Consider the following 25585-nt stretch of genomic DNA (forward strand, 5'->3'; position numbering starts at 1 on the left):
AACGCTGGACAAAGATATCCGCGGGCGTTGTAATAGCTCCACTGGAAGCGTAGTGATACAGTTGTGGCAACAGCGCTGCTGTGTATTGTCATCGCCAAACGAGACAGGCACTAAAACCTTGTAACTCAAACGGACGACAAAAGAATAAACCGCATACCTGACAATAATGAGGACGAGATTTTGAAAATCCAAACGTGGCGCTGCAGTACATGCACTTGTTACTAACGTTGTCGGAAACCCGGAGCTTTTCAAGAACCGCGACATCCGAAGCCACGCTGTCTAAAGAGCCAGGCTTTAAAAATCGTTTAAGCGGCTGTCACCGAGTGAGCACGAGGCAGCTGGGGACGGAACGGGTGGACCATCAGGCTATAAACGACGCCCTGGGGCTGGTGAAGGCGATGCAAATTCAACCGAACCCACGAAAATACGGCGTCTGGTCTTGCTTAGGTAAAGCCTGAGCTGAAACACGCTATCAATCAGACAAATGCCAAACAACCTCTTGCCAAGCACCCGATACACTTAGTCATGATGATACGAAGGCGCTAAGCGCTTGAGATACGCTGCATGACTTGTGGATGTTTAGAATCGAACTGCGCAATGTATGAAAAAAGCGCTCCTTGACTTCACGCATTCTTCTTCGGTACGGTGTTGCTCGCCAGCTGGATGGCACGTTGTATTTCTTTTTTACCGCTTGCAACGAGGCTTCCACGACGGATGAGAACGCATACACAGACTTAGCTCAGTAAGCTTCCCCATCCGTCTTCAAACGATTCTTCGGATAAATAACGTCAACTTGCGGAAAAATTAAATACAATTTAAATGATAGCAGCAGCAATTGTAAAAAAGGATGCTCAAAATCCTAGTATTTTCCGTGGCAAATGAAGTGCGTTCAGTGCGACTTGTTCACTTCCAAAATGCTAGTATTACGGGCAAAGCAGACAGCTTGTATTTCACAACAACTGGTAGCTTCGCTAAAGTGTCTTCAAAGTTAGTTGCCGTGTGTAAAGTTTATAATGTCTTGTATGCGAGAGAATGAGGCAAAGCTAGCCCAGAGCGTGGCAAAATTGTATCGTGCAGAACAATCGAAAAATCATGCCTTTGGCAACCAGCGCAATAAAAGCATCATACATTTTTGTATTTCCTATGAGTGTCTCAAATTTGGGCGACGGGGACTCTTACTGTTGTGGTTCGATACCCAAGCGACCAAGAGTATTCGGATTTAATCAAGAGGCTTCGCAAGCATGACGTCAAATTTGACGCCTTCTAAAACTGCTAATGAGATTTCTAACATAATGAATGCGCTTAGAATCGACCACGTCGCGGGGTATTTTAATCAAGACAGCGCGGAAATACACCCATATCTCGTTTGTGATGGGGTATCTAGTGATGCCTTCAACAAGTATATTGGTGATGGTGAAGGACTGCAAGTTGCTCTCCGATTTTTGGACCTCAACAATAAAGGACAGATTTTTATTCTGGATTTGCCAACTAGAGTAAATGAAAGCACGTCACGCAAGTTTTCTACACATTTCTTGGCTGCTACTGGAAAACCGCGCGAGATTGCCGAGGGGGGCTCAATGACAGCGAGCCGAACGGGCTACCCAAAGTAGGAGGCTGATGCGACATTTGGTCCGATGGGGTCAACTCCAAAACGAACGCCCCCACCAGCACCACGAACTATTGCCGATTGGGTGACATTTGCAGTTGAAGTTGGACGATGGCAACCATGGGCAAGTCTAGAGCGAGCTGCACGTTGGTGGTGTGAATATTCTGGCATTCAGTACATTCTCCTACTGAAAGTCAGTGCTTCTGCGACGCAAATTGAATACCGTCTTTATGATATCGTCACGCCTCGTGTCCTGCCGCAACCTTTGCGACACAGAATTCGACTTCGTGACCCAGAACGGCCGACTGACAATGTCACATTTGACATGCGCCGTATCTTGTCAATTCCTGCTAATCAGCCGCTTCCAAATGGAGTCAACTCGTATGCTATTGTCAATTTACGATCCGTCATGAGTGACATCATCCGTTGTCTTAGATAAGAGTTTGCATAGAATTGTCTTGTTTCACAAATGGTTAAAAATCAAATTTAAACGGTCATGTAGACTTAAATAAAAATGATTCGGCCATAAGCAAAATTTAAAGCTGACTTCGGATGCATTATAGTATGTGAGACCCTCATGGGGCGACCGACGCTCATCAATTGAACAGTACGGGCATTGATCGCCGTTCAAGGTCCGCCAACAAATCTGCTTCAATGGTCTTGACCTTCTTCTGGCGGGCTTGAGCTTCCACACGCTTGTAGTCGTGTACACTTGCGTAAACTGTTTGTCTTCATCGCAGCACACTGCATCTTCACGATTCGTATTCGCACCGCTACTCGTCCAATGTCCTCGCTCTTTGACCAACTTCATTCACTATTCGTCGACATAAGTTCCTCTCTCGCCCAACGATTCCGGTTTCTTCAAATAAATCTTAACATATTGCGCATGTAACCCAAACAGCTCAAGAGATACCTTGTCCTTCTCGTCTTTGGCCGAGTGAAGTATACCATACGAGTGCACAATAAAAGTCATTGGCAATGTCTCTCGACACGGCAGAATTGCAGGCCTCGGACCAATTCGCACGATGTTTCGACCACTGCGCCATATCGCAGTTCTACTGCGTCGTATCTTGCTTAAAATTATCCTTTGATTTCGTTATGTCCACCATTTCTTCAAAATGGTCTTGTCTTTAGTATCACGAACCAAATGGCACGATGAACCCGTAGTGTCTGTAATCAATGCAGTGTCGAGTCGAAATCCATTCCAAGCTTGGTGTCCCATACCTCTGCGTCACTGTGCGTCGTGTGATGAAAAACCGTCAGAGTTTATCAAACTGTCATGGATCCTGTTTCGAAATCCCCAGCGAGCTTCGGGTACTTGACCAAAATCTTTATTTTTTTTTAATAGGAGACCAAAAAGCACTGGCACGGTGCCGGATACGGAAACATTCATAATCAAGACGTACTGTGAACCAAACAAGGCTGCTACCAAAGCGGCCTCTCATGAAGTCATCGAGGCGGACCTTGCAGTCTCGCACGAGTTCCAGATTCTAAAAAAAGCACTATGACCGCTTTCGGGTGGCGCTAGGAGAACTTTCGAATTCAAAGGCGTTGCCAGTTTCCCGAAATCGGATACCACGGGGCTAGCGGGAAAGTGCTTTTGACGTTCTTTAACGGGTGTGTGCTACACCCGCTACTGCGTGATGTGGACTGCTTGAAAGATTTTCGGCGGTCCTATAGGTCAGCTCCATTACTTTTAAAACAACCGCCAAAAGTTTATGTAAAACACGGACGAGTACAACACGTCGATCAAGTCTCTACATTTAGAGCTCGAGAGAGCTCAGATCCGTACTAAAGCAAACGCTCTTGTCGACCGTCAAAAGCAACAGTTACAAGGTATGGCCTGGCAAATTGGTCGTCGGTAGCACTATTGCCGACGTTGTACCCGTAGTGTCTGCAATCAATGCAGTGTCGAGTCGAAACCCATTCCAAGCTTGGTGTCCCATGCCCCTGCGTCACTGTACGTCGTGAAATGAAAACCTGTCAGAGTTTATCAAACTCTCATGGTTCCTGTTGCGAAGTTTCCAACGGGCTTTGAGTACTCGACAAAACTCTACATTTCTGTGAACTGGAAGGAAAAAGGCAATGGCACGATGCCGGATACGGAAACGTTCATGGTCACGACCTACTGTGAACCAAACAAGGCTGCTGCCAAAGCGGCCTCTCATGAAGTCATCGAGTCGGACCTTGCACTCTCGCACGAGTTCCAGATTCTAGAAAAAACGCAGTATGACCACTTTTGGGTGGCTCTTTGTGGAGCTAGGAGAACTCTCGAATCCAGAGGCGTTGCCATCTTTTCGAAAATCGGGTACCATTCGACGGGAGCAAGCGACGTTTCATTTTAAGGCCTTGAATGCTCGAAAAGAGACACAAACGGAGCGAATAAAGCGAGAAAAGAACGATATGAGAAGCAGTCGAGTACGACGCACATTCTGTTATTTGACGTCGCACACGGCCAGTAGTTTCGTAATACCGAAAGACGAGACTTTTTTAAGGAAATGGTCAAGCTTACGAAATCCAAGGATAATATTAAGCAAGATACAACGCAGTAGAACTGCGATATGGCGCAGTGGTCGAAACATCGTGCTGATTGGTCCGAGGCCCGCAATCCTGCAGTGTCGAGAGACATTGCCAATGACTTTTATTGCGCACTCGCATGGTATATTTCACTCGGCCTAAGACGAGAAGGACAAGGTACCTCTTCAGCTTGTTGACTTACATGCGCAATTTATTAAGATCCAAGAAAAGGAAGCCGAATCGCTGGGCGAGAGAGGGAACTTTATCGACGAAGAGTGAATAAAGTTGGTCAAAGAGCGAGAACATTGGGCGAGTAGCCGTGCGAATACGAAATGTGAAGATGCAATATGCCGCGATAAAGACGCACGGTGCTAGCAAGAGGACACGACTACAAGTGTCTTGAAGCCGAAGCCCGCCAGAAGAAGGTCAAGACCATTGAAGCAGACTTGTTGGCGAAGAGGATGAGATCACTCATGACGGTTCGTAAATTGACAATAGCATACCGAAAAAGGTAGCGATTATTCCAATTTCTAATTTTAACCTCCTTTTACACTCTTTCTTATTGAAAAAAAATACTTACTTAGAAGACAATATGCATGTAACGGTACAACACGTTACAGACTACGGATGATATCACTCATGACGGTTCGTAAATTGACAGCAGCATACGGGTTGACTCCATTTGGAAGAGGCTGATTAGCAGGAATTGACAAGATACGGCGCATGTCAAGTGTGACATTGTCAGTGGGCCGTTCTGGGTCACGAAGTCGAGTTCTGTGTCGCAAAGGTTGCGACAGGACACGAGGCGTGACGATATCATCAAGACGGTATTCAATTTGTGTTGCAGAAGCACTAACTTTCAGTAGGAGAATGTACTGAATGCCAGAATATTCACACCACCAACGTGCAGCTCGCTCTAGACTTGCCCAAGGTTGCCATCGTCCAACTTCAACTGCTAGTGTCACCCAATCGGCAATAGTTCGTGGTGCTGGCGGGGGCGTTCGGTTTGGAGTAGACCGTTTCGGACCAAATGTCGCATCAGCCTCCTTTTTTGGAAAGCCGGCTCGGCTCGCTGTCATTGAGCCTCCCTTTGCAATCTCACGCGAGTTTCCTGTAGCAGCCAAGAAATGTGAAGTGAACTCTTGAGACGTGCTCTCATGAACTCTTGTTGGCAGTTCCACAATAAAAATCTGTCCTTTATCGTTGAGTTCCAAAAATCGGAGAGCAACTTGCAGTCCTTCACCATCACCAATATACTTGTTGAAGGTATCACTAGATACCCCATCGCAAACGAGATATGGGTCGATTTTAGCGACGTCTCGATCAAAATACCCAGCGACGTGGTCGATTCTAAGCGCATTCATTATGTTAGAAATCTCATTAGCAGTTTTAGAAGGCGTAAAATTCGATGTCATGCTTGTATTAGCACCCGAAGCCTCTTGATTAAATCCGGATAGTCTTGGTCGCTTGGGTATCGAACCGTAACAGTACGAATCCTCGTCGCCCAAGTTTGAGACACTCATAGGAAATACAAGAGTGTAGGATGCTTTTGTTGGGCTGATGCCAAAAGCATGACTTTTCGATTGCTTTTTCATTTATATTCGGAACTATTAACTTGGGGTGTTGATTCTGGTGGGGTTACAAATCTTGGGGTCGTACTTCCACTATTGGCTGATGTTTATTAAATTTGTTGAAGTTACCGTATTAACGATGTTCTGCTGCCATAATCCGCAAAATTATACTTTATGCAGCCTTTAAGTATCATATTCAGCATACATATAATGCTGCGGATTATGCCAGCAGAACATCGTTGATAAATTAGCTTTAACTGTTTCTTACAGCCTATTAGCGGCAATTACGACCACACAATTTGAAACCCCAGCAGCAGCAATACCTCAAGATAATACTCCCGCATACAAGTAAAAAAACATTGAAAATTATGTCTATGACAATCAGCGCATGAGTGTCATATTTTAATGACGGGGAGTCGTACTGGGATGGGTCGAAACCTAAGCGACCAAGATTATCTGAATTAAATAAAGAGGAATCGGGTGCAAAGGCAAGTGTGACGTCGTTGCGGTGATTGCTTGAGGCAATAAGTTTTTGTTACAATTTCTCACTCAGATATGGCAGTTTAATATTGGGGTGTTGCTACTGCTGGGGTTTTAAATTGTAGTATCGTAATTTCTTCTAGGCTAATACTAAAAAATCTTTGAAGTTGCTTTATCATCGACGTTCTGCTAGCATTATTCGCAGCATCTTACTTGATATAGTACAAACGGGTTTCTTGACACGTGTGTTGTAGCTCTTAAAAATATTAGGCGTTCATGTTGCTATTGCTCGCTTCATTCTTTAAAAAATGATTTTAATAATGCAAAGCAACAACAAATGTCTAATGACAAAGTCAGATTAGTCGTAAAGATCGACTGGCGTAATTCGGGCAAATTGCACCAACTGAATTCTCCGGCATAAAAACTTTGAGTATTTTACACTCAAGCAAGATGGAAGTAAGAAATGACTCATGTTAAATTGTAGCAGATATAGCATACCGTTGTCTATAATATTGCCATTAACAACTGCCTGGAAAACGGTTCGATCGTATAACTACAAGAAATTCCTTTCCTGATTGTTGTCTGCATTTCCGGTCATTACTAAAAACGATAAATGTTTCTAAGAAAATATTGTTTTTCAACCTTTTTAAATTTTTTATGTTATGTAAGAAAAATCTTAAAGGCGATTATAACTGGAACTTTTTGCACTGATAATAAATTTATTGTTTTACATAGAATAGATTTTATAAGAAATTTGTCATACTGATTTTTTTAAATGTATTATCGAAGATGTTTTAGATAATAATAAAATGATCATCGATCATGCGCTTGGAATCGTATTTGACTTCTTTGTCCACATTTAATTTGTTTTGTCGATATTACTGGCGCATTCTATAAAGATGGTTTCATCAAGAGAAGGTGTATAGCGTTCAGGAGCGCATTATCGAGACCGTGCAGCGCTAAGAGACACGTTTAGTCCTCTTTAGAATGATCTTTAATCTCGACAGCCTTCCATTCAATAATTTGAGCATAGCCGATACCACAATCAAATTTTGTTATGATCTTGGCTAGCTTTGCCTCATTCTCTTGCGAAAAAGACATCATGAACTTTACACACGGCAACTAACTTTGAAAGATACTTTAGAGAAGCTTGCAGTTGTTGTGAAATTCAAGCTGTCTACTTTTCCCGTAATGCTAGTATTATGGCTGTGAACAAGTCGTACTGAGCGCACTTTATTTTGCCACGGAAAATACTAGGATTTTGCGCATCCTTTTTTTGCGATCTATCATTAAAATTTTATTTAAATTTTCCGCAAGTTGACGTTATTTATCCGAAGAATCGTTCGAAAAAGGATGGGGAAGCTTACTGAGCTACGTCTGTTTATGCTTTCTCATTCATCGTGGAAGCCTCGCTGCAAGCCGTAAAAAAATACAACGTGCCATCCAGCTGGCGAGCACCACCGTACCGAAGAAGAAATGCGTGAAGTCAAGGAGCGCTTTTTCCATGCATTGCGTAGTTTGATTCTAAACATCCACAAGCCATGCTGTAACGGGGTGTATCGTTATATAAAATTAATACTTAAAGGTTGTTAATTAATATATTATCTAAAAGGTAGATAATGTTTGCAGGATATTGCTTTATATAGTAATATTCAGAATTCTTATGCATAAATAGGTAAAGACCATTATACCTATTTATTTCGCAGACTAATTAGCTGTAGGAGTAATCAAAGAGAGAGTTACAGATAAGAAGAGATAATAATTTAATTACATGTGTAGTATTAGATTATTATTAAGTTAGCATTTGCAAGGATAGAGAAGGAAAAACTTAATTATTTTAATACAGTTTCATTTCTCCCTCTTTAATGTAGTTACATTAAAGAGAAGTCTTCCTCTGCACGTACTAGTGTACGTGAAATAACGTAAGGCACCACTCGCAACTGAAGCAGTGCGAAGTTGACTTGTACTGAAACAGTACAAGTCGTAGCGCCCCGTTACACCTGGTAGCACTTTGTAGTCCGTCCAAGGACCACAATTCCCACATCTAACATGGACATGTTAGATGATAGTGGGAATACGCATCACGTATCCCCTGAAAGCTACTCCTTTCTAAGTGATATAGAAAGGAGTGCGGATTCGAACCCTCAACATTAACCTTGGCAAGGTTAGAGTTGAACGAATGATTTCGACCGTAGGAAGCGATGCAATATTGGCAATGCTGTCCAATTTAACAAGAAGTGCCCTCCATTCAACCATCGCCAAGTTCATACAACATGAGCTTGACGAGATTAAGGAAAAAGTAGTCTTGCTGAATCAGCAAGGCTCTGAATAGGCAGAACTGTTGAGTTTACGACAGGTACAGACCTCCATTCTTTGGAAGTTGCTATAGTGCGTGAGACTTCCGCCACAACCCGATTGGCTAGTTCTGTTTGTTAGGGATGTAGCGGTAAGTAAATCCAGTAGACTCTCTAGTAGGCTTGGAGATATCAAACGGCCTTTACCTGGGATGACGCAAACGCGTCGTTTCAAAACGTTAAAGATTGACATCTCTAAGTATAGAAGAGTCGAAGAAGACTTCCTCTTAAGATGGTTTGTCGAGTTGGATGATGCCACAAGGGCACGTCACATCATCGACGAGCAAATGCAAGTCGCATTCGCTCAATCAAATCTGGCAGGTCGTGCCAAAACTTGGGCATTGGGCCTTAAGTTGCGCGACCCATACGTCTTTGGGTCGCTAGAGGCTTTTAAAACCCGACTCAAACAGACGTTTGAGCCACCAAGGGCTGAGTTCAGAGCTCGTTCAGAGCTTCTGAAACTTAAGCAAGGCAAGCGTGATGTGCACGCATATGCCCAGCACATACGACTCTTAGTGAGTTGTATTACCAATAACCCAGTCCATGAACACACGTTGATTACGGTGTTCAAGCAAGGTCTTACGGATGATCCCATAAAGACCCACCTGTTCCACTTGGAAATGGATAGGCTTGAAGAAGCAATATTCGTTGCGGAACAGGAGGACTTTAGCTTGAGACAGGCTCAAGCTAGTTCGTCATTATATCGTTCACCAAGACGAAACGAGTTACGAGGTCCACAACTCATGGACCTTTCTTACGTCGAAAGCGAGAACCTCGCTTTTCGAACAGTAAGCGATCGCAGTAATGTCGTCGCTGCAAAAAATTAGGACACTTCGCTCATGAGTGTAGTGCCCCACGTCCAGCACCAAAAAGTACTGAACGTAATTTTTGATCGTATGCCAAAAAGGGCAACGGTCGCGGATCCGACGTTGTTGCAAAATCGCAACAGCGAGGCGGACCGCCAAAAAATGGACGGGGTCAGTAGGGGCGCAACGCCCTACTGATCCAGCAACCTCAAGAGAATTTGCAAATCTCTTGACAGAAGTTGCTCCAGACACACAATCATTAGGTGTCTCTGCACCTGGTGATGAGGTATCCCTCATGACCTTGAAGTTGAAAGTCACAAATGATTTGTCACTATAAGCCTTAGTGGACTTCGGAGCGTCGAACAACTTTATTCGTCGCCAGTCGCTAGAGGGTAGTAGGCTCAAATATATTGAGCGCGATATCCCTCCAACGAGGATGACGGTGCGTCTAGCGACAGGCGCATCGATAACAGTGATGAAACGCGTAGTGAAATTTCACTACACGTTAAGAAATTTACAGTATGATGATGATTTCATCGTACTGGATTTGGATGACAAATTTGATGTCATCCTGGGTTTACCTTGGCTCAGAAAATACGAGCCAAGGATCAGCTGGCAGCATCGATCCGTAAAGATGCCTGCCACTTGTTCATCAGATGGCCATCTGATGAATGTCTCGAAGTGTTCACAAGCGTGTGGATGTACTACGAGTGAGTGCGATGGCCTCACTTATGGTACGGTCGTTAGTACAACCGCACAAGATCACAGTGTGATTACCAATCACACTGTGGAGTCAGCTGCCGGCGGCTGTGTATATGCACAGGCAGCGCCGTACGACCTCTTCGAGTGGTGGAAGAGGTCGAGTGGATTGAGACATGAATGTAAGCCTGGCGGGCGACATTCAAGGAGTATACCGGTTGCCCCAAATGGACAACACGATGATCCTAGGTCGAGTAGAGAGTCGACCAAAGAGGACCCGACTGTGATAGCGCAATCACACTCGGAAGACGTTGAGTGAATAAGTCCCCACGTACTTGAGGAGAAATTTTCTCAAATAGGTAATGTTGAAGTGACTAGACTTCAAGATCCCGAGAGATTAATCTCCTGACAGCCTGTGGAAAAATATCAAGAAGAAACCGAGACATTAAATGTCTTGGTTAGTAACGGTTCAAGAGTAGGCGCTTATACTCTTGATCTGTATGCTCCTCCGAAGTTAACTTCGGAGACAACTCAATTACCAACCCTAGAACCTAAGCGGTTCTTCAGAGATCTGCATAGTGGTAAAATCAAGCAGATCTGCGTACTCGTCACAGAGGACGAATACGTAACTGATATTCGGTCAGCGGTAATTTCTACAGAGAACGAACGGGTTTTCAGCAGCTCATCGATGGACAAAAGTGTCCTCGGATTCTACTCAATCTTAGGAGTCACTCACGACAAATCCTCCATACAAGAATTTAATGAAATTCAGGGATGTTCTCCCTGAAGTTGTTCCCCCCATGCGAATTCATAAGGATAAAGGCACTCGACATGACATCGAGCTCAAACCGGGTTCGATGTACTGTGTCATGAAGCAGTGGCCACTGCTTCGTGAACAAGTACTTGCAATCGATAATTTTTTACCGATTGATTAAAAGCGGGCCATTTAAGGGAGTCAACCTCTCCACAAAACTCTCCGAACTTCTGTGTGCGAAAGGCCACAGGAGGGTGGCGGATAGTGCAAGCATTTAACAAACTTAATGCTGCAACAGTACCGGCTCAAACGCCGATACCGAGAAAAGACGTCATCATAGATGGTATGTATACGAGTACGATCTTTTCGGATATGGATATGATGGATGGGTTCTATCAAAATCCTTATGCGTGAACGGGACATCCCGTACACAGCAGTGAGCACTCCCAGTGGGATGCTCTGGGAATGGCTAGTGATGCCTCAGGGGCTTAGTAACGCCCCTGCAATATTCAACAGATGTGTAACAAATCGGTTGAGACCGGTGCGGGATTTCGCACCGAGTTATTTCGACGATGTATTCGTCCATAGCCGGGCCATGGACGGTAAGACGGACGTGGAAGTTCATAAAACTCACGTTCGTTAGGTTCTTACACCTATGCGTAAGTGTAAGTTGTACGCAAATCTTAAGAAGTGCAAATTCGCTGCAAGCGAATACCACTTCTTGGGTGCATCGTTGGTAAACACGGCGTGCGCCCTAATCCCGAAAAGATCAAGGCAATTACCGACTCGCCAGTTCAAGTCGATGTCAAGGTTCTTAAAACGTTCCGTGGTTAGCGGCGTACTTGCCCAAGTACTCACGCAATTATGCAGAGATGACATTTCATCTCTCTCGTCACTTTAAAAAATACGAGAAATGGTTATAAAACGCTGATTGTCAGCGTTCGTTTGAAAGTATCAAGCAAAGCTTGATGCAATCGCCCATCTTGGCGATTGCAGATCAAGACAGACCATTCCATGTGGTCTGTGACGCCAGCGATATCGGAATCGGCTGTGCGGTAATACAATATGACACAGTCGGCGCGGAGCGCGTCGTCTATTAATCGCGTCAGCTGCAACCAGCTGAATGCAATTACCCAGTGCAAGACAAGGAACTCCTTGCTATGAAATATGCACTGGCTAAGTTTAGGGTCTACCTCCTCGGAGATAGACCGTTTATCGTATATACGGACCATGCGTCATTACGCACGGCCGTAAATAGCCCACACCTCTTGCAAAGAATGGCGAGGAAGCTATCCTTCTTCGCGAAGTTTATAATTTCTCCGTGGAATATAAACCAGGACGACCTAATGTCGTCGTTGATGAGTGTTCACGCCGAACCGATTTCGAGTCGGCCGTGCACTCCAACAGTGGAAATAACCCCGGTGTTGCTACACTCACTACGTTTCCGTCATCAACCTTACTTGATGACATAAAGAAAGCCTACACAGAAGATAAGTACCTTCTACGTTTCATGGATCATTTTAATGAATCCATCCGAAAAATCTCTTAAAGATTTACCGGCTTTATATCGATTGTCATCCGATCGATACACAACACGCAACGGCTTACTTTATAGTTTTGTCGCAAAAAAAAAGTAATATTTATTGTGAGGAGTAGTCTCTCCAGACAAACTATTGACTAGTCGTTCGGGCAAATGCCACGGCTTCTTCTCAGGGGGAGACGAGACATTTTACTGTCTTCACTCCCCCGAGTTGTACCCACTGGAGCAGGGGTACCAGAAGAACTATTATTACGATGGCTTACGCCATCGTCATCAACTTGCACAGGAACAGGTACAGGTAACCGTACGGGAGACGGAACAGGGCGATGAGAAATCATCCTAATCGTCGGGACCGAACAGACTATTAACTCATCTTTTAGACTGAGCTTTCTCTTTTGAAGGCTCATAGTCAGCCGCCTGACTTCTATCAGGCGACTGTCCTATTCTCCCCGAGTACTCGCATTCGTAGTTGACCTTCAAAGAGGGGTCACGTTCACGTGATGAACCACCACGTGCACCCGCAATATCTAGTGTTGCGCGAGAAGAAGATACTACAGCAGGCGAAACGTCTGCCGCAAGTTACAATAGTGCGTCGCCCGCGGCTGCATGTACCGCAGCCGAAGGCTCAGTACTATCAGCACCCCGCATTTACTTGATAACCATGCGAAAGAATTTGAAAGATGGTTCTGACCAATCAACATCATTTGATTAAGTGGTATCATAGTGACCACTCTACCCAATGACAGTCAGAGTGATGTCGTTTAAGGGAGGGGTGATGTAATGGGGAGTATCGTCACATGAAATAAACACTTAAAGGTTGTTAATTAATATTTTATCTAAAAGGTAAAGGATATTTGCAGGATATTACTTGATATAGTAATGTTCAGAAATCTTATCCATAAATAGGTACAGGCTATTACATCTAGTTATCCTGAAGACTAATCAGCTGTTAACGTAAACAAAGAGAGAGAGAGCGATAAGATTTCGATTGTATGTTTAGTATAAGTTTATAGTTAAGTTAGCATTAAAAGATAGAAAGAAGAGAAACTGTATTATATTATTACAGTTATCATTTACCCCTCTTTAAAGCAAAAGTTTTGAAGAGAAGTCTTCCTCTCCACGTACTAGTGTACATAAAGTGACGTGAGGCACCACTCGCAACTGAAGCAGGCGAAGTGGACTTGTACTGGAGCAGTACAAGACGTAGTGCCCCGTTACACTGAATATGATACTTAAATGCTGAGTAAAGTATATGTTTCCGGTTGATGGCAGCGGAACATCGTCAATACGGTAACTTCGACAAATTTGATAAATATTAGCCAACAGTGGAAGTACGACACCACGATTTGAGACCTCAGCAGAAGCAACACCCCAAGTTAATAGTTCCGAATATAAATAAAGAAGCAATCGAAAATCATGCCTTTGGTGCTAATACAAGCATGACGTCGAATTCTACGCCGCGTCAGTAGAGCATCCCGCCCCGACTGCGCTCCTGAATATCCCGGCCCCTAAGTGGTCGATGCAGAACTCATGCGTCTCGCACGCTGGTTCTTGTCACCGCTTTTTGAAAAGGGAGTCCTCGTGCTGGGCATCTTTGCCCCAGCAGGGACTCTAACATAGCAGCGAGCCATCATATGGCTGCGCTTGCCGCATTTAAAAACAGACGACGTATGCATTGCCCAACTCCATAGGAGTGGCATCTGTCCTCTCGGCCGATGGCTTATACCAAGCTGTCGCCGAGGCACTGTTGTAGGATTGCTCCTCAACTCAGGCAATTTGGATTGCCTCTTCCATCGTCGACGGCACCTTTATGAAAAGGGCCTGTCGAGATGGGCCATGCCGTAGTCCGTTCGTAAACGTGGGCACCTTAATGAGCTCCGGATCGGACCTATGGTATGGACGCCGACAGCAAGCGCATCTCCTGCACATACTCTTGCAGATATCGCTTTGCCTGCGAGCTCCAAAGAAACACGCCTGAAGCAACGCTTCGTTGTTCGGCGGCTGATAGATGGCGCGAATCTTTTCCTTAAAGATCGCCCATGTACGGAACGCCTTTCTATCCATCATAAGCGCCGAGTAAGTCCACTCTGAGGCCTTACCGCGCAGATGCGACATAGCTTACGACACCATCCGGCTGTCGTCCAAGATGAGCTGCGTGACACCGCATTGCTCCACGGCTATATGCCAGTGGATAATCGTGTGCGCTGCAGTTCCATCTAACTTAGGCGGGTCCATCCGAATGGGCCTTGGCTAATGCGGCCGGGTAGAGAGCATCTCAACAGTCCTGTTGAGAGCCTCGCTCCGTGCCTGCTCATGCCTCAGCTCATCCTGAGTCTGAGTGACGGACTCCGCTGCAGCATGGCCTTGTGCCTCGAACGCGGCCCTCCGCTGTCCTAGCACGAATGCCTCAAACTGCTCCAACTGAGCAACATGTTGCTTAGGAGGACTACCCAGGAGCCTGGCCAGGGCTTGTTCACCAAGTTCCTGCGCCATTAGCCCTGCCACCTCCCGATGATGTTCGGAGAGGTGAGGAAAATGAGCATAATCAATATTGAGGCGCATCCTCGCGTACACACGCAGAGATGCGGGTCGTGGGAAGGATTTCAAGTGCTACCAAGTGTAGGCGGGCACGTCGTAATGCGGCCACGATCTACGTAGATACACACGCTAACACAGCAAGGAAGCGGTTTACCTGCTTCTCTTTGCGTGCAGTGAGGTAGTTGTGCTGGCCGCGTTAGCGACCTCACCCAACGCACTAAGTACTCCGGTTAAGTGTCGTCACGGGAGCGGTAATCCGCCTCCTCGTGCGTACTTATTAAGTAGGAATTAGTTTTCAGACTGATTTGTATTTAATCGTATAAAATGTAAATACCTATTTTTACCAATCAAAATGTCATCTCTATAGATAACACTTCATATGTAGTGCGAGCGTATCTTTCTTGATACCTCGCGTAACGGATGACGCTAGCCGTCATCCCTCCTAATGTGAATGCATCTATGTACATGACATACAGAAGGGTTGGTCACAAATGTGCACCACACCCGAGTGCTGGGTCTAATAACATAATTTTGTAATTGACCATCCCCTTAAGTACACCAAGTGTACTAAACGGGGACTGTGTAATATTAGGGCAAGTTTAGCCCGTTACCACTCACATACTATAATGCAATCGAAGTCAACTTTAAATTTTGCTTTGGCCGAATCATTTTTATTTGAAGTCTGCATGACGTTCAAATTTGACTAATAACTATTTGTAAAACAAGACAATGCTATGCAAACTCTTACCTAAGAATTCGGATGATATCACTCATGACGGTTCGTAAATTGCCAACAGCATACCGAAAGAGGGAGTGATTATACCAATTGCCTAATTTTAACTTCCTTTTCTATATTATTTACATTTTGGTTGTGATAGTTACTTAGAAGTTAATATGCATGTAAAGGTACAACCCGCTACAGACTGCTGACAACTTCATTCATGACGGTTCGTAAATTGACAGCAGCATACAGGTTGATTCTATTTGGAAGAAGCAGATTTGCAGGGATTAAGAAGATACGGTGCATGTTAAATGTGGCATTGTCAGCAAGCCGTTCTGGGTCACAAAGTCTGAAATTGGGCACACAGTGGTTGGAGAACCGTTGTCGTGGTATATTAACTTTATGGGTAAAATACCCTTTTATTCTACTCTAAATTAGTTAAATAGTTAAAATTGCATTTTATGGGTAACTAATGTTGTCGCCGCCAGATATAAATCTGGCGGCCGCAATCTATTTTTAATTTAGCTAGCGTAAGGTTTAAGAATCAAATAAGTAAAAAAGTGGTGGTTATCTTATGATCATTAAGCGTTAAGTGCCTTCCCAAGGCTTGCGCATTGAACTGTAAGATATCGAAGCCTTTCTACGTTATATCGACTTGGGTACTAGTTGCCACTTGGTTCTACGAGCCCACGAATCCCTTGAACTAGGATTCCTTAAGCTTAAATAGCTTGTACGACTCCCTGAGTTGTTAAACCCATTTGTTCAATAGAACTAAGTTACTATCTGAGTCTTTAAGTCTTCCTCTGACTATAGGAGCGAGAAAGCTCCGCTTCACCTTGTAACACTCGTGGTCAATCTACGCCTGAGTCTTTACAAGACTAAAACCTCACAAAACTAGAAGAGGTTCCAAAACTGTCAGAAGCGCAAAGCGCCACATTTGACAAGCTGAAGACGCTTTTTGGGCTTGAACACGTGAGATTTATAAATTCTTAGGGACCAGAGGTCCTGTATGCTAGACTTGAAGCCTTTATGCGATACGAAACCTCCCTGATCGATCAGGTACAGGATCACTTAGCAACATCATTGCCAACCCGGTTAGTCTCGGCACCTCACTCAGAGCCGAACGCTCGCCCTCTAGCTGTAATTATGAAGACATTTGAGGTAAAAGAAAGGGTAAATTAACCTTTTCAAATTAAGTAGATGTAAATGTCCATTGATTCCGCCTTGTTCTTACAAGAACGGCGAAAGGTGGCAATGGCCACTTCCAAACTTGGAGGTAGAGGCGTGAAGTGAGACTTTTGGTGCAGCACGTCCTTTAACGACGCTTTTCCCTCATCGGATTCGCTGAAATAGCAAATGACAAGCATGTTTGCACAGCTTGATCAGGCTTTTTGCATGCGAGCACAGCTCCTACCAGCTCGACAGGGTAAAAGAACCCCAAGGGAATTTGTCTAGATTTGTTGAGAATTCTCATTGCATATGCATTAAGACTCGGTACAAGAAGCAATTATCGTAACAATCTTAATGGGGGGTCTAAATGAGGGTCGTTGCCCGGACGGAATTATCCCGATCTCATCCTGCTACTTTTGAAGAGGCTATTGCCATAGCGCTACGCGCTGACTTGACTTTAAGTCTGCTCGCGTTAGCACGCCTGTGTACGCACAAGCTCTTCGAGCACGTGGGTTCCGTTAAAAAGACTGGAACTTAAGGATTAAGCCTCGTTAATGAAGAAGAAGAGGCTCTTCAAGCTGTGAAAAATCATAAGACCACCCGTAGATGTTACATGTGCGGGAGCACGAAGAATTTACGCCCGGCCTGCCCCCTACGAAATTTGCGTAAAGCTTGAAAGAACTCCAACTCCGACCTATACCAGAGATCTGTGTATACGGTGCGGAAAAACGTCGATACCCAGTAGGTAAGAGGCGCCTTACTGGGGAAGACCTAGGTTCTGTTGAACCTCAAGGAGGTGGTACTAAACAGAGCCTAGCGCCAATTATCTCGGTGCTTAATGGCTGGGGACAAGAGTACAAGTCAGACTTGTTGTTCGCTCGAGCGACTGTATAGGGCTTTGATAAGCCGTGGTCAATTTTTATTGACTCAGGAGCGTCTTGCAATAATGCTCGACGCCATATGCTTGAAGAAAGACAACAATTCGTTGAGGCGCTTGTAGTGCATGTAAGCGATACAATCACTGTTCGCTTAGCGACTGGGACCTGTGTCACTGTTCCCAAAGTCCCATTGAACTTAGGAATAAAATTTCTGGACTTTGACAGTAGGGAACGCTGTATCGTCCTTGATTTGGATTCGAGATATGATCTCATCCTTAGTAAGGCTTAGCTTGAACGCCTTGAGCCATGGATCGATTGAAGGTCTAAGACATTAGGCGCAACGCGCAATGTTCCTAGCAAAGCTTTGTAGAGTCACGAACCCAACTTTGCTAGGCAATAAATGCGCTATTAGCGCGGATCATTGACTAAATATTTCAGTCTTTTAGACATTGGAATGTCTGAGTTAATAAAATCCAATCTTGTGAACACCTAATTCTGAGACCGACTCATAAAAAGGGTGTGGAACGGCACGTACTCCGTCAAGTGACTCTCGTTGTAATAACGATTTACTAAATTCTAAAAGAATTGTTAGCCTAAGGCCGAATCATCAAGGGTGCAATATCCTGAGATACGTGGAGTGGTACGTCTAAGTCCACCGAGCGTGGTCGGCCGAGGTGGCACCATACTTAGTGTCAATAGTGACACTATTAGCGGTTCGCCAGGGCATTATGGGTCAAACCCGTGAAGTGACACGTAAATGTTCGCTGGATAAGGAAGTTGAGTTACCTTACTCCATATAGGATGCCAAATTAGACACCATGTCTTGTATAGAACCAATACAGGCTGGAAAACCCGGGGACGTCAATGTCCCGGTCTCTAAGAGGCGTATTGTCTCCAATCCAAGCCAGAGTGGACACGAAGCGCGTATACCCTCACAAAGTGATACGAGTGAATAATTACATACGGTTGTAAACTGTGTCACCGGTAACATTGAGGGGGAAGTTAACCTTGCGCCAATCTCCTCGTTACATGCTGTTAGAGCTAGACGAAATGTCTATTGATGAGTGTGGTCGAGCCTTAAAAGCTGGTGACTTATCTGAAATGGTGGTCATTCGACCAATGGTTGAGTTAAACTCATCGTCACTTCTCGATGAAGCTGTCCTGAATAACACATAATCTGCACTTAGTGCGCGAAATGGGTCATTGATCCTTAAAAATCCTCCGGATCCCATTTATTACTTAATTATGGAATTCCAAGATGATGTATGTAATAACCTACCATCTGTTTTACCTCCGGATAGAGATGTTCGTCCTGAAATTGACTTAGTTCCGGGAACCAAATACTGTGTCACAAGACAATGGCCTTTATCAAGGGAGCAGTGTGACGTCATTGACAATTTCTTCCGTGCTAAGCACAAGGCTGGAATGGTACGATAGAGCAAATCTCCTCATTCAACACCGAAATTTTGTGTCAAAAAGCCAAATGGTAAATGGCGCAATGTACATGCTTATAATAAGTTTAATGCTGCCTTTATACCAGCACAAACCCCCATTCCTAGAAAGATGTTCTTCAGAACAATATCGTGGAAGTACAATGTACAGTTCACTGGACATAGTCGATGGTTACTATCAACTGCTAATGCGTGCTAGCGATATCCCGCTTACTGCGCACCCCAAGCAGTATGCTTTGGAAGTGGTTGGTAATGCCACAAGGGCTTTCAACACCCCGGCAATATCAATCGTCAAGTGACGCAACTGTTTTGCCCTCATCGAGGTTATGCACATACTTATTTCGATGACATTTTTGTCCATAGTCGTGCGGAGCAGGGTCGGTCGGATATAGAAAACCATTCAGACCATTTGCGAGTAGTGCTTGAGTGCAGAGTGCATGCGCACAAACAAATTGTATGCCAATGCATCTTAATGCATTTTTGGCGCAGACGAAATTCCTTTTTTAGGATGCTTTATTGGAAAGCGAGCCTTAGAGCGGATCCCGCTAAGGTAAAAGCCATAGTAGATTGGCCTGTTCCTTAAAACCAACAGGATTTGCGTAGTGGTTGGGTCTCGCCAATTCGTTCTACAAATATAGCGTAAATTATGCTGAGATGGCTAGCACATTGTATAATCTCCTTAAAAAGGATAATAATGGACTAGCCTAAAACATAATGCTTTTCAAGCAGTTAAGGACAGTCTTATCCATGCCCCGATTCTGGCACTGCTAAATCCAAATTGGCCTTTCAGTGTCGTCTGTGACGCATCGCATTTTGCCATTGGCAGTCTCCATTACGACCAGATGTTGATGGACATGAACGTATTACTGCGTTCGAGTCTAGACAGCTTAAAGCTGCGGAAAAGAACTACCTAGTTCATGACAATGAGCTGCTTGCTATGAAGTATACTTTCGTCAAATTCAGAGCTCATCTGCTCGACTCTAAGCCGTCTGTGATATATACAGATCATGCGTCATTACGCATGGCGACTAAGTCACCCCATCTCTCAAAGAGAATGGCCCGACGGCTATCGTTTTTCGCCGAAAAGAACTTCGAGGTTATGTAAAAGCCTGGCAAGCAGAATCATTTGGCAGATGCGTTATCACGCAGGCCGGATTATGAGTTCTCTCATTCAACGACACGACGTAGCCTATTACGAAATTAATCCGTTCGGCTTATGCCAAGGATGAACAGTGTGTAGCTCTGCTACGAGCTCTGAAGAACTCTGAATAAGGTATTCAGTTGCCGGCACGTTTGCGTGCAAGGTTACATCGATTTTCTATCGATAAAGACCTGTTGCTTTATTGCACGGACTCTGCAGATCTTCCACGTGTTGTTGTATTTCATGATAAGAATTTAAAGTACCGAACCCTCTATTAGGCACACGATATTAATCTTGGTGATCATCTCGGTCGAGAAAAGACCTATGGCTCTGTCAGACAGATTTATTGGTGGCCCAAACTTTATAAATGGGTCAGCACATATGTTCGCACATTCGAAACTTGACAACGGGTTAAACCCGCGGCGCATGCTGCTGCGCCACTGGCAAGTCTGCCAGTACCCAGAAATTGTATTGAGTCCATAAGTATGGATTTTGTTTTCGTCTACCGAAATATTCGACCGGTAACTCCGGTATCGTGGTCTTTGTTGACCGATTGAGCAAAATGGCTCACTTAGCGGCTGTGCCGGATTCCATTTATGGTGAAGGTACAGCAAGGCTGTTTATTGATCGCGTGTTTCAACAACACGGTTTGCCAGTGGCAAGTGTCCTAAGCCGGGACCTCCGTTTCACGAATAAATCAATTTTCCGAGTGCTTGGCACCAAATGGATATGTCCATTGCGGACCGTCCGCAGATCGATTGGTCATACGAAACGTGTCAATCGCGTCATTAAAGACGTTTTACGCAGTGTGTGTGCTCAGACACCAAAGCGCTGGGGCTTCATGCTTCTAGTGGTGGAGTTTGCGTTAAATAACGCTGTACATGCCACCCACGCGTTCCGTTAACGAAACCACTGCATGGCTTAGGGCTTGGGGGGAGAGTTAGCCGATAGGGTTGCTGATTATGGCCCTGTTACCGTTCAGAAACAAGTAAGCGAGTTTCTCGCGACGCGATTGAGTGTCTTAAAAAATTTAGGGATACGATGGCTGATAGCCAAGACAAACAAAAATAACAAGCAGATGCCAAAGACAGAAGCTGTATTAATTGTTATATGGTCGGAGACCGAGTTTTACTAAACGCTAAAATCTAACTCCCAACTTGGTTTCCGCGGTCTTCAAGACCAAATTGCGCCCGCGCTTTATTGGACCATTTACAGTCATGACCAAGAAGGATCTAGCTTATACGCTAAACCTTCCTAGCAAGCTGCGTACACACCCATTATTTTACATTGGCTTGCTTAAGCCATATCAAGACCCTTCCCGCGTGGATTTGAAGGCGCTTGTGCGGAGACAGGCGGCCGTGTCGCTGATTGCTGCATCCTCACCAGGATGTCAAGCTGGCTCTCTTAACGAGGCTGCTGACGCTCCAGCGCTGAAAGACGGTCCCGGACCGCCTCAAAAGAGCTTTTAACCCGAGCAATTCCCTCACGAAGAAGTTGCACCTCGTGCCTTAGAACATCAAATGCTTCTGCCGAAATTTTGGCCCCCTGCCGCACTGCTTGATGCGCGGAAGAATCTTTAGTCTCATGTGGAGAAACTTTAAAGCGACTTTGTCGTAAATACCAATACCAGTATCTGGTGAAGTCGCTAGGGTACCCCTCTTCCGAAAACTATTGGGAATTCGAGGTACCTCTTCGGCAAAATTACCCGTGCGCCGTTGACGTGTTTTAGCGCCAAGCTCAGGTCAACTCGCGTCAAACGACGCTTCACTAGACGTGGGATTGGGTGAATCTATAGCCTCAGTGCGGCTTCGATCCATGGTTGTAATGTCAACCGAAGCACTAAAGTATCGGCTAGGCCTTTCTTCGTTTTGTGGCATAAATGCCGAACGTAACTGGCATTTGAGCTTAAGCTTAGCAAAAACAACGAGAAGCTTCCAATCCAAACGAACATCAGCCGCATCCGCAGAATCTCTTATATTCCAGATAGTCTGGAAGCGGCGTGCCAGGTGGACTCATTTCTCAAATGAGACTTCATTTTACTCCTTGTTTAGTTTGGATCCAAAACGATCGATATTTTCCTCATTGAGGTCACGAAAGCCTCACGGGCTTGATCACGTAAGCGCGTTAGATACTGACTTCGCGTCATTACCTTTGGCGTAACATTTCGCTCATGAAGAGCGTCGCAATCAGCGATCTCATCAGACGTTCTCGCCGTTTCACCTGAGGTCCAGATGGCCAAGCTTTGGGCCGTAATCGATTTGAGACGCTCGTCCGCACTAAGTGGAGTGGATCTATATTCACTATGAGCCTTTGCTTTCGCTATCTCGGCGACTCGACGACGAGCTTGTTCCTCTACGAGTAAATTTGCTCTTGTTCTTCATCGAGCGAGTTTGTAATAATGTTGTACTCAGAATCTTGTGTCCTGCTCAATGCAGTTTAGACATCACCGGCACCACGTTCTGAGAACGGATTCGGGGCCCGCCGACGCTCATCCGGAGAAGAACGCGTGTAAGAGCGACACTCTTTCTACGGAGTACGTGCCATTCCACTTATTTCTGCTGAGTCGGGCTCAGACTGAATGTTTCAACATTAGAATTTATTAGCTCAGACATGCCAATGTCTAAAATACTGACAGACTCATTCAATGATCCACGCCAATAGCGCTTTTTTGCCTAGCAGAATTGGGTTTATGACTCCAAAACTTTGCTAGGAACATTGTGCGAGGCGCCTAATATCTTAGACCTCCAATCAATCCATCGATCATAGTGTTCTAGTTAGGCCATACTAAGGATGAGATCATATCTCGAATCCAAATCAAGGACGATACAGCGTTCCCTACTGTCAAAGTCCAGAAATTTTATTCCTAAGTTCAATGGGACTTTGGGAACAGTGACACAGGTCCCAGTCGCTAAGCGAACAGTGATTGTATCGCTTACATGCACTACAAGCGCCTCAACGAATTGTTGTCTTTCTTCAAGCATATGGCGTCGAGCATTATTGCAAGACGCTCCTGAGTCAATAAAAATTGACCACGGCTTATCAAAGCCCTATACAGTCGCTCGAGCGAACAACAAGTCTGACTTGTACTCTTGTCCCCAGCCATTAAGCACCGAGATAATTGGCGCTAGGCTCTGTTTAGTACCACCTCCTTGAGGTTCAACAGAACCTAGGTCTTCCCCAGTAAGGCGCCTCTTACCTACTGGGTATCGACGTTTTTCCGCACCGTATACACAGATCTCTGGTATAGGTCGGAGTTGGAGTTCTTTCAAGCTTTACGCAAATTTCGTAGGGGGCAGGCCGGGCGTAAATTCTTCGTGCTCCCGCACATGTAACATCTACGGGTGGTCTTATGATTTTTCACAGCTTGAAGAGCCTCTTCTTCTTCATTAACGAGGCTTAATCCTTAAGTTCCAGTCTTTTTAACGGAACCCACGTGCTCGAAGAGCTTGTGCGTACACAGGCGTGCTAACGCGAGCAGACTTAAAGTCAAGTCAGCGCGTAGCGCTATGGCAATAGCCTCTTCAAAAGTAGCAGGATGAGATCAGGATAATTCCGTCCGGGCAACGACCCTCATTTAGACCCCCCGTAAAGATTGTTACGATAATTGCTTCTTGCACCGAGTCTTAATGCATATGCAATGAGAATTCTCAACAAATCTAGACAAATTCCCTTGGGGTTCTTTTACCCTGTCGAGTTGCTAGGAGCCGTGCTCGCATGCAAAAAGCCTGATCAGGCGGTGCAAACATGCATGTCACTTGCTATTTCATCAAATCCCATGAGAGAAAAGCGTTGTTTATGGAAGTGCTGCACCAAAATTCTCACTTCACGCCTCTACCTCCAAGTTTGGAAATTGCCATAGCCACCTTTCAACGTTCTATTAAGGATAAGGTGGAATTAATGGACATTTCCATCTTCTTAACTATAAAAGGAAGAATTTTTCCTTCTAAGCCTCTTGATTAAATCCGAATACTCTTGGTCGCTTGGGTATCGAACCAGAACAGTACGAATCCTCGTCGCCCAAATTTGCGACACTTACAGGAAATACAAAAGTGTATGATGCTTTTGTTGCGCTGATTTGCAAAGTGTTGATTAGAGGACAAAATTCGAAGTGAGTTTTATTGAGTTAAATCTTGTTAGCATTACTCTGAGCCACTCATTATCTAACCCTCTTTAATTGGTCCATGCCGGTTGGTAGTTACGCTAGGTAAAAACAGTTGTTACAAACGATAACCTCAAGGAGAAATACAAAAGTTGGAAGAGGACGTGACTTCAGGGGAGTGAAGCCGTGGTGAACCCTAAACACCAGTAACCGACTTCAACATTTCCATTAAGAGATATTCTCACGCCAACTTTGAAGAACGCCTTTTTCTCCACGACTTATTCACTTGAGATAAATTCGTTAAAAAATCTCATAACGCGTTACCTTCAGTAAATGTCAGTGCAATTCCAACACTCTCACTTACCGCTAGTACTAACTAAGCTCAGTGACGATGCCACTCACTTAGAGCAGGTACATAAGACGCTTGGTTCCAAGTGCTTTTGTCAACATTTCTGCGAATTTGATTCTTCGTGTCAATATAGCTTATCTTCAGGTATCCTTGTTGCACGTTCTCTCGAATAAAATGGTGCCTAATTTTCACATACTTCGTCCCAGCGTGGTATCCGTTGTTGCTAGCCAAAACGATTGCTCCTTGGTTGTCTTCCCATACTTGTGTGCATCCCACTTGCCCGTGACCCATGTCTTTCAACATTTCTCGCATCCACAAAACGTTTTGTGTGCATAGGCTAAGAGCCAAATACTCAGCTTCCGCCCAACTGAGCGCAACTGTTCGCTGGTACTTGGACTTGAATACTACTGGGGCGCTTGCAATCATGATCATAGTAACTGAAACCGAGCGTCTATCATCGGTGTTACTGCCGCAATCAGCATCCGGGATCGCCTTGACTGCAACCTTGCCACTGCCTTGGTAGATGATTCCGGTTTGATGCGTTTAAGTAGCGCAGAACACGAATTGCCGCGCTACAATGTTGCAGCCCGGGGTTCTCCAGAAAGCGTGACAGTTGAGTCACCACGTACAAAACGTTTGGGCGGGTACAAGTCGTAATGTACAGAAGACATCCAATCAAAGAACGGTATGGCTTCGAGCGCATGACCGAAAACATCCATTTCTGTAGTAGGAGACTGTGATGACGATAGCTTTAATCATGATTTACACGGATTGTCGACATTCTTGGCATCTTGTTGACCAAAACTTTCAATCACATCGTTGACGTATCTGGTTTATCATGAGCGTCCTAGCTGTTCTGTCGTGAGCGATCTCCATGCCCGGAATAAATTTTGCCTTGCCCAATTCCTTCA

Source organism: Bremia lactucae, linkage group LG12, assembly GCF_004359215.1.
Source record: "Bremia lactucae strain SF5 linkage group LG12, whole genome shotgun sequence".
NCBI lineage: Eukaryota > Oomycota > Peronosporomycetes > Peronosporales > Peronosporaceae > Bremia > Bremia lactucae.